The following is a 10046-nucleotide window of genomic DNA, read 5'->3' as shown; positions in this document are numbered from 1 at the left end:
AGGGAGAGCAACTAGGGTCACATAACAATATATGTATAAATTTTTGTATGAGAGACTAACTTGAATTGTAAACTTTCACTTAAAGCACAACAATAAAAAAAAGAGAGAAAAAAAGACCATAGTGGGCAGACAGGAAGGAGGGGACTTAGGCCCAAGGGGCGATGTTTCCTTTGCTCTGTTTGGCACTGTATAGCATTTACCAATTATGATCACGTAGTCTGCAGCTTGGTTTTAACATTGCAATGGATTCGTGATATAGATGACACAGCCATCATCCTGGAATCAATGGAAAAATGATGTCCACTGGTAAGATAGTTCAGTCAGGTGTGTAGGCAGAAATAAAATTAGTCAAATCAATAGCTTTCCTATATACCAAGGAACCAAACCAAACCCACTGCCTCTGAGTCGATTCCGACTCATAGTGACCCTATAGGATGGAGTAGAACTGCTCCATAGGGTTTCCAAGGCATGCCTGGTGGATTCGAACTGCCGACCTTTTGGTTAGCAGCCGAAGCTCTTGACCACTACTCCACCGGGGTTTCCTTCCTATATACAGCAAGAATAAATTAGAAAATAGAATGAAAAATATGCTCATTCACAACAGAAAGAAAATCTGTAAAATACCGAGAAACAAAATTATTAACAGTATTTTAGGAGCTATGCGAAAAAAAAATGTATTTGCCCAACATTGTTTGAGTTTAGTTCAGTTATTTGTCAACTTCTAAGCCAGTGCTACATTCAATTTATTATAGCTTTATGACACAGTTTATTATTTGATATTTCAAATATCCCTCATTTTTCTTCTCTTATTTTATATTTTTTAAACATATTCACTCATTTAATCTTATAGATGAACTTTAATATCATTTTGAAAAATTTTCAGATACATGCTAGAATGTTAAATTGAGGTTGCCATAACAATGTAAATTAGTTTGAAAAAAGACAGCATTATTGTAAAATTTAGTTTTGCTATCCAGGATCACATGTGTGTGCCTTTTAAATATTAAAGCCGGGATGTGAAAAAAATTTATTAACTTCTTTAGTTTATACCTTTGCAATCTTTCACAAGTTAGTCTAAGAAAACAATCTTTGTTATTAAATAACTTAGGCCTTTTGATAATTATTAATATTTACTAATCACTTACTAATTTTTCAGGGAATGTGTTAAGTGGATTCATCTCAGTCCTTACAGCACACCTACACCATTGACATTATTTTCACATCTTTCTTCTGGCTTCAGGATTCAATGAAGGAACAAATGTGAAAACGCTTTTTAATGTGAAAATGCTTTTAAAACTGAAAATCAATATGGAAATATAAGCTAGTATATTATTCAAGCATTTGATTCCATGCCTAACAAAACACATTTATACGATAATGTTTGCTTTTCGATTTAGAATCTAATTCATTACTTGCCAGGATATAAGTATGTTGAGTAAACTTTCCTTCTAGCTGATTTTAAGATCTATTGTTAAATTGTTACTTTATACAAAAAGGCCTCTTTGTGTTTGAGTGGCCTGTGGGACTGTGGATAAAATGAAGTAAATCCATTTGATAAGTTTACCTGGGGATAGAGGTCTAGTGCAGAGTTCCAAGAGATAGTGATGGAAGGAGAAAGACCCAAAGCAAAGGTGTTGTCTGACTTGCTCTGTCTATGTAGCCCTTATTGACTATGATGATGTGTAATGTTTCAGTGCGTCAAGTCTCATAGAACATTATGATTAATGTAGATAACCCAAAAGAACCTAGTGGAGAATGATGAGAACTCATAAGATATCTCAGTAAGCAGATAGAAAACAAGCTACCACAGTAGGTTTTCTATGTATCAACAATCATTATTTCAAAAAGAAAACTGGATAAAGAATACATTCCCAGCCAAAAATATTTTTAACTATGAAAAAGACTGGGAACAAAATTAGCAAGGATTAGTCAGAATTCCTTTTAAAAAAAACCCAAAACTTCCACATTTTTCTGAATATAAAAGCTACTGACATATGTTTATGATAACCTAAAAAAACCCATTGCTGTTGCGCCGATCCCAACTCACAGTGACCCTATAGGACAGAGTAGAACTGCCCCATAGGGTTTGCAAGGAGCAGCTGGTGGAGTGGAACTGCCAACCTTTTGGTTAGCTGCCGAGCACTTTAACCACTGTGCAACCAGGTCTCCATATTTATGATAGAAGATCTGATTTTATAAGAAGTTATTTATCTTACACACTCCAAAGTGACTTTATTTCTTTTAATTCTGAAAAAGTTATATTCAGTTTCATCTGAACAGTAATCAAAAATAGTAAAAAAAAATTAAACAAAAATCTCAAAACAATTGAAGAACATTTTTTGCCTTCACATTTTATTCTAAAGCTGCAATAATTAAACCAATTGTGCCATTAGCTCAAGAGCTGTGAGCAAGAACAATGTTAACAGAATTGAGAGCTCAAATGCTATGGCCAAATTTTATAGTTGCAGGGAAATAGTTAAAATCTCATTCACAGCATACATACAAATGCTTCCCACATGTGCTAAAGAACTGAATTTTAAAACATAAAATCCTACAAATCTAAAGACCTAGAAAACCGTCTACAATGTACTGTGAACCAAAAAGAGTATCTTTCAGAATATTCTGGAGAATACAGGCAGTACCCGGATTATGAATGAGTTCTGTTTCTAAACCTGTCTTTAAGTAGAATTTGTATGTAAGGTATGGTTCGTATCTAATGTCAGTTACTCAAATGTTTGTCTTAGTATACACTGTCTTTCTTTGCATAAAAAAACATTAAAGAAACACTTCCAGATATAGTAAGACATCTTTAACATAATAATACAGGATTAATAATAATGTTTTGATGTGCGCTGCAAAGCAGCGCCTGTTTGTTATTACAAACTACTGTATGTACCTCAAATTTTTAATATTTACGAACCACCGTACGTACCTTGAATTTTTAATACAATAGGCTTTACAGGGCTTGGTTCGTAACTGCAGGCTGTACGTAAGTTGGAAATTTCTAACCTGGGTACTGCCTGTATACCAAATATGATCACATTTTTAACTAAGTCCCATGCGTTATATACCTCCAGTCTATTTATATTGGTAATGCCGGGCCTTTGGGGGTGGGAGGCTAGAAGCAGGTGATGAAGGTGGCATATGACTTTGTTTTGATGTGGCAACATATCAAAAATAAAGATGACTGACTTACCTGAATAGAAAACTTGAGAAAATAAACTAAAAATCTATGAGCAATATAAAAAAACTGAATAAGATACACAGCAAAGAAATATTGTAAAATTAACAGCTGTCCAATATAACAATAATAATTAGTTTGAAGATATTGTGGGGAAAATTAATTCACATTACAAAGAAAAAGATCTATCAAGAACTTTTATCCTTATTTGGTGAACACAGCTAAGCTTTCCAGAAAGATATTAAAGAAAGCTTAAATATATAGATAAACTCTCATGATCTTGGATAGAGATACCCAATATTTAAAAATTGTTAGTTTTCCTCAAATTCACTTATATTTTTATGTTAACCAAATACTACTGTGACATTTTTTAGAAATGTAAAAACTGATATTAAAGTTCATTTGGAAGAATGAACCTCAGTATTTAATAGAAACCTCATTGAAGAGCAATGAGGGATAATTTTTATAACAGACACTAACAGTTATTCTAAAGATACAATCATTTTGTATCTTTAATACAATTTAATATTGATTCCAAATCACACAAATAAACTGATAGCTCAAAAGATGTTGGGCAAATTCAGTATATGTGGATTTTTAAAAAATGTTAAATTTTCACTTCACAAATGCATTCCACATTGTGAAAGTGCTGAGTTTTAGAATATAAAACCCTGAAAAGACAAATCGACAGAGCTATTATCTATAATTAGGTGAGATAAGCAGGTTGCAGAGAAATCCACATAGTATGATAGTACCTTCCTAGAAACACGCAACAACAAAATACTACCTTTTCTGATTGTCAGCAGGCCGATTATGTATTTGTTTGAGCTTAGAAAATTGTGGAAGTATGCTGTTGGCACATTTAACATTAAAGCAAGGTAGTGAAAATAGGGAATCGTAAAGGCATAGATTTTTAACTTTTTATGAGCAAGTATTATGTTTGTCATAAAAAAGTAAAGAAAAAAAGCAAACATGGACCATTTAATTGTTTTGTGACTTTAACTCCTGATGTAAGTTTTCTAAGCCAAAGGTATCTCGATCCGTATAAAGGAGATAAAAATATGTGCTTTTAGAATAAACAAGACTAATAAGTAAAATGATAATAAATGTTTACTGAGATATTCCATCCAGGTTATGTATTATGTATTATGATTTCTGCAGATCAAATGAGCCACTGTATGTGAAAATACTTGCAAAAATGAAAAACTCTACAGAGAAAGAGGATACTAAGACCAATTTTCACGATTAAATTACAACAACACATTAGCGAGTTTGGTATCATATTGTGGGGGAGATTAATAAATTGTCTCTACATATCTTTGCCATTTTCACTATTTAGTATATTATTTTTGTATTTAAAAATGGTGAAACACTTTCAACTAAAGCAAATACAGAACAATGGACTGTTTTCTGACTTGCCTCATTACTTAAACTCCCTAAGCATTACAATTTTCAGTTTGTAAAAGTAGAAAAGAATACTCTGCTCTTAGTATTAATAACAATAAAAGTGAAACAACCGTTAACTTTTACTCACATGTCCAGCAGCTTTCTAGGTGCTTCCAGTAAGGTATCCCATTTAATCCTGACAACATGCCCGTGGTGCAGAGAATATTACTTCTGTACCACAGATTTGTCCTGAGGGTCAAATGAGCCAGAGAAAGAAAAATAATAATCTCAAAGTTAAATAAAACATAAACTTTTATTATGACAACATTTTGTTCTACGTGTAAAAAAAAGTTACTTAAAACATGTATGTTGAATTCCTGTTTAACATCCCCTTACCCACCTAACAGGATAGCCCAGTGGTTAAGCACTCAGCTGTTAACCCAAAGGTCAGTGGTTTGAACCTCTGCTCCATGGGAGAAAGATGTGGCAGTCTGCTTCAGTAAAAATTTACAGCCTTGGAAACCCTGTGGGACAGTTCTGCTTATCCTATAGGGTCGCTATGGATCGGCACTGACTCGACGGCAATGCGTTTGGTTTTCTTGGGTACCTACCTATCCTAGGTCCCTACAAGGCACAAATGTTTTGCCCTTGGCTGCTAACTGAAAGGTTGGTAGTTTTGAACCCACCCAGTGGTGTCCAGGAAGAAAGGCCTGGCTATTTGCTTCCATAAAGATTATAGCCAGGAAAACTCTATGGAGCACATGGGGTTTCCATGAGTCAGAATCAACTCGATGACAATGAATTGATTTTAAGTGCCAGGGTTTACGTACTGTAAATAACCCTCCCTTGCTAAGATTAATTTCCATTACTAGGTTGGAGGAATCCCTGGCTAGCACAAACAGTTAAGTACTCGACTACTAGCTGAAAGGTTGGCGGTTCAAAGCCACCCAAAGGCCCTTGGAAGACGGGCCTGGAGATCTGTTTCCAAAAGGTCACAGCCTTGAAAGCCTTATGGAGCAATTCTACTCCACACACATGGGGTCGCCATGAGTTGGAATCAACTCAGCAGCAACTAGCAACAACAACTAGGTTGATATTCCTTACAAGGAAAGATCTCCAGTGAGCTGGGTCTCAGGCAGCTGTGCAGGGAACCCTGGATAAGCAGAGAGGATAACTGTGTGACTGAGGACAGAGATTTCACAGATGTGAGATCAAAGGGAAACAGTCCTCATTTAAATGATAAATGCTGAGGGATGGCTAAGGACCTGGTCCCCAGAGCAAGGCTATCTGGTGACTTCTGGTATATCGGCAAGTGCAGTACATCAGAAAAAAATGTGTGTGTTAGGTGACTTCAGCGCTCATCCATGAGTCATCAGACACACGGATATTATCATCAACCTGAAAAACCCAGGGAATTCAAATGATTGATGATGAAAACTGATACAATACTGGGCAAACAGGAAAATATTAAGAAACATACAAAGTTCAACAGCTTCCCTAAATAGCATAAGAAATCATTATTACTTCTATACCATTAAGATTGAATATGAAAAAAAATTTTATAACCTGAAAAGAGACATAGATTAAGAAAATACATTATCACAATATTTGATTCCATACTCAATAATAAATATACAGATTCCATGGTGCTTTTCTACTTAGAACTGACATGAGCACCTGTGGGGTGTAAGTATGTTGAGTAACCTTTCTTACTCTCTAAGTTTACACTCTTTGCTTAATCACTGACTTTTACACACAATGGTCCCCAGTGAGCTTGCTTTCAGAACTGCCTGCAGAGGTGCTGGCAGTAAAATGTCTGGGGTTTACCTGGGAGCAGCATTACAAGGCAGAGGTCACGTAGGCAGCAGTTGGAGTGGAGAATCGCGGAGGTCCCAAAAGGCAACACTGGAGGATGATTGGCTCTACATGGCTACGGATAGCACTTACCCCTTTAGAAGTTGTACTGGATGGAAGCTTAATTCTACTTTTGCGATGGGATGGCATAGATATTAAATTAGCAAGATGATCCAAGAAGGTCATCCTCCTCCAAGAAAACCATGTGACTGAATAAGCTACTCCAGTAAACTAGGCAAACTGAAAGTAAACACAACAAACTCAGTACTGGTCCTACATACCAACATTAATTATTTACAAAAGTAGAGCAGATTCATAATCTATTCACAGCAGTAAGAAAAAAATTAAAATATGTAGTAATACATTTATGCAAATCTGTTCAGGAACCATATACAAAATACTTAGACTTTGCTAAAGATTTAAAAGAAGGGTTCAAGAAAAGGAGTGCACATGGTCTTGGAAGGTGGGCTCAATATGACGGACGTTAAATTTCCTCAAAAATAGTTTAATATTTACACAAATTAAATTAAAAATCCAAATGTGACATTAAGGGCATATGAACAAAGGGAGATGATGTCCAAATGAACAGAGATTTCAAAACATGAGATTATATAAAAAAACAAATCACTAGCTATATCCTGTACAATATACACGACATTGTTGGAAACGCATATATTAAACCACTGAATGTTTGTAATAATGCTAAGAATTAGAAAATAAGAATTCTGCAATCCTGCGAATGAGGAATTTGAGAGACAGAGATGATAGATAACTTGCTCAAGGTCACACAGCTTAAAATGGAAGAGCTGGTGTTCGATCTGGAAATCTTGCTTATAATAATTTACATAAATTTTTATACGATTTCATTAATTAAAATGAGCCAGTATAATTTTGTAAAATACATTTCTGAAAAAGATAAACAAGGGCAATTTAATTGCTCTTTGACTTTATACAAGCCAGTTAACTTCACCAAACCAAGTCTCCTAATCTGTAAAAAGATTATCTTTTAACACATTTATATTTATGTAGAGCTTGCATATTTGTTAAACACAAAGTTCCTTTGACCTGGATCGCCTCATTTAACTTTCACTTCAAGCCTATGATTTTTAGAAAGATTCGTTTCTTCTACTTCAAAGATTTTTCTCAAGGATTGACTGGTACAAATACACGAAAATGCCTTGGTAAACAAAAGGAAACATAAAATCCTAAGCAGTACTCTATATAATAAGACTTGATTCCATGTTTAATGAAATATTATAAAATGTTGATTTCCTATTCAAAAACATCTTCCCTAACAAAACAGTATATAAGGATTTGAAAAAAGCATTTTTAATACGTAAGATTAACCCACAGTATTAAATTACTGCTCTTGATACCAAAAGATAAGTTTGGATTGTGGTGGATGCTAAGGAAAACCACGGTGAGCTGGCAGCACAGTCCCTGCGAACTCCTTAAGGGGCAGCACAAGCCTGAATGCACAAGAACATCTTTGGTCTAAAGGACTGAGCATCAGTGGGAGGGGAGAGGCATACTTTCCACAACAGCTTGCAGTAGTGCTGACTGGCTGGTTTGCGTTTGCAATACAAAGCACTTACTTGCTATCAGGAAATGATGTGAGGCTTCATCTTTACATCTCAGGTCACTGAAATTACATCACTAACTTTAAGAAAATTGAAAAAAAATCACCCAGAAAATGATGAAAATATAAGTCAGTTATGTGCACAGGCAGACAATACATATGCAAAAATTAATGAACATCCTCTAGAGCCCTGGTATGGAGCCCTGGTGGCGCAGTGGTTAAGAGCTACGGTTGCTAACCAAAAGGTCCACAGTTCAAATCCACCAGCCACAACTTGGAAACCCTATGGGGCAGTTCTACTCTGTCCAATAAGGTCGCTATGAGTCGGAATCGACTTGATGGCAATGGAGGGCAGGACAGCCAGAAGACCAATTTTAAAAATTATGCCATTTATAATAAACCCCATTCCAAACTCACTGCCGTTGACTCACAGCAACCTTACAGGGAAGAGTAGAACTGCCCCACAGGGTTTCCAAGGCTGTAATCTTTATGTAATCCCACCAAGCGGCTGGTGGGGTCGACCTTTCAGTCAGCAGTCAAGTGCTTAACCACTGTGCCACCAGGGCTTCCTCCATTTCCAACAGAAAGAGGAAATGTATAGAACCCTTGCACAGATCAAGTAATACTCAGTAGAGACATGAAGAAAACTAGAAAACTGTTCTGAGTATTATAAAACAACTTACATAATTGGGTTACTTTTAACAGCTAAAACACTTTTGAGGATAAGATTGTCTCATTTTAGTGTGAATAACAAACACCTCCAACCTTAGAAGTAACAACTGGAATGCTCATTAAAAGCAAGGATGGCCAAAACTTTACCTTTCTTACTTTTGCACACAAATTTCAGGAAAGACCAATCACTAGAATAGGACATCATATCTGGTACAGTAGAGGGCCAATAAACACAAGAAAAACTCTCAATGAGATGGATTGACAAATAGCCACATCAATGGACTCAAACATACCAACGATCATGAAGATGGCGCAGGACTGAGCAATGTTTCGTTCTGTTATACATAAGGTCACCATGAGTCAAAGCCAACTCATTGCAACAACAAAGGGATCACGCTATGTCCTACTGGCAAAGATAACTTTAAAACACAGACAAAAGGACTTTTGGGGAAATATAATTAACAAAAACCCAGAAAACCTCTCCACAAAAATAGAAGAGAAAGGAAAATTTTATTATGCAATAAGCATTAAACCAGAATATGATGTATCACAGGCATTTCACTTAAGGGACTGCAAAGACAGAAAGAAATTTTACCCGTTATATATCTAAGAGGGGTCTCTGGGTGGCACAAATGGTTATGTATGTGATTATTAACTGAAAGGTTGGTGATTTGAACCCACCCAAAGGTGCCTTGGAAGAAAGGCCTGGCAATCTGCTTCCAAAAGGTCACAACCATGAAAACCCTATGGAGCACAGTTCTACTCTGAATAACATGGGGTCGCCATGTGTCACAGTCCACTTGAAGGCAACTGGATTTTTATATAGCTAAGTGATAAGTCATTACATTTAAGTTTTCTAGATAAAATTGCTAATCTTCTAGTTATCCTTAGGGAAGGAGGTAGGTGGATGCACCTAAAGTTATGCTAATCTCCGTCCTGGAAACTGGGAGGATTGTCCTGATGATTACATTCAAAAGAAGTGGTTTCAGGTCCTTGAAGAAACATCCTAGATTTACATGCTTTTCAGAGCCAGAGAAAAAATTTACAAGTTTTCTAAACAGAATTCTGGAGAAAAAGGGTGGAGGAGAAGAGTCTTTTCCCTTATTTTCAACAGGGAGAAGGAAAACCTTTTATTTTTAATACAGGACCAAATTATGACAAAATTACACTGGGAAAATTTTGTATTTGAGGGAATAATAATGTTAAAGAGTACAAGTTTACTTTATAGACACAGTATTTGACCTGGAAAAATATACATGTTTTTGAGTAAAAAAATAATTTACTGACTGGTGTACATACTATAATCTTATTTTTCTGAAGTGAAGAAAAACGTAAACAAGCGCTCTGTATGTATACATAAGAGGACAATATACG

This window comes from Trichechus manatus, unplaced genomic scaffold (assembly GCF_000243295.1).
Source record: "Trichechus manatus latirostris isolate Lorelei unplaced genomic scaffold, TriManLat1.0 scaffold00079, whole genome shotgun sequence".
Lineage (NCBI taxonomy): Eukaryota > Metazoa > Chordata > Mammalia > Sirenia > Trichechidae > Trichechus > Trichechus manatus.
This window is presented reverse-complemented; position numbering follows the sequence as displayed.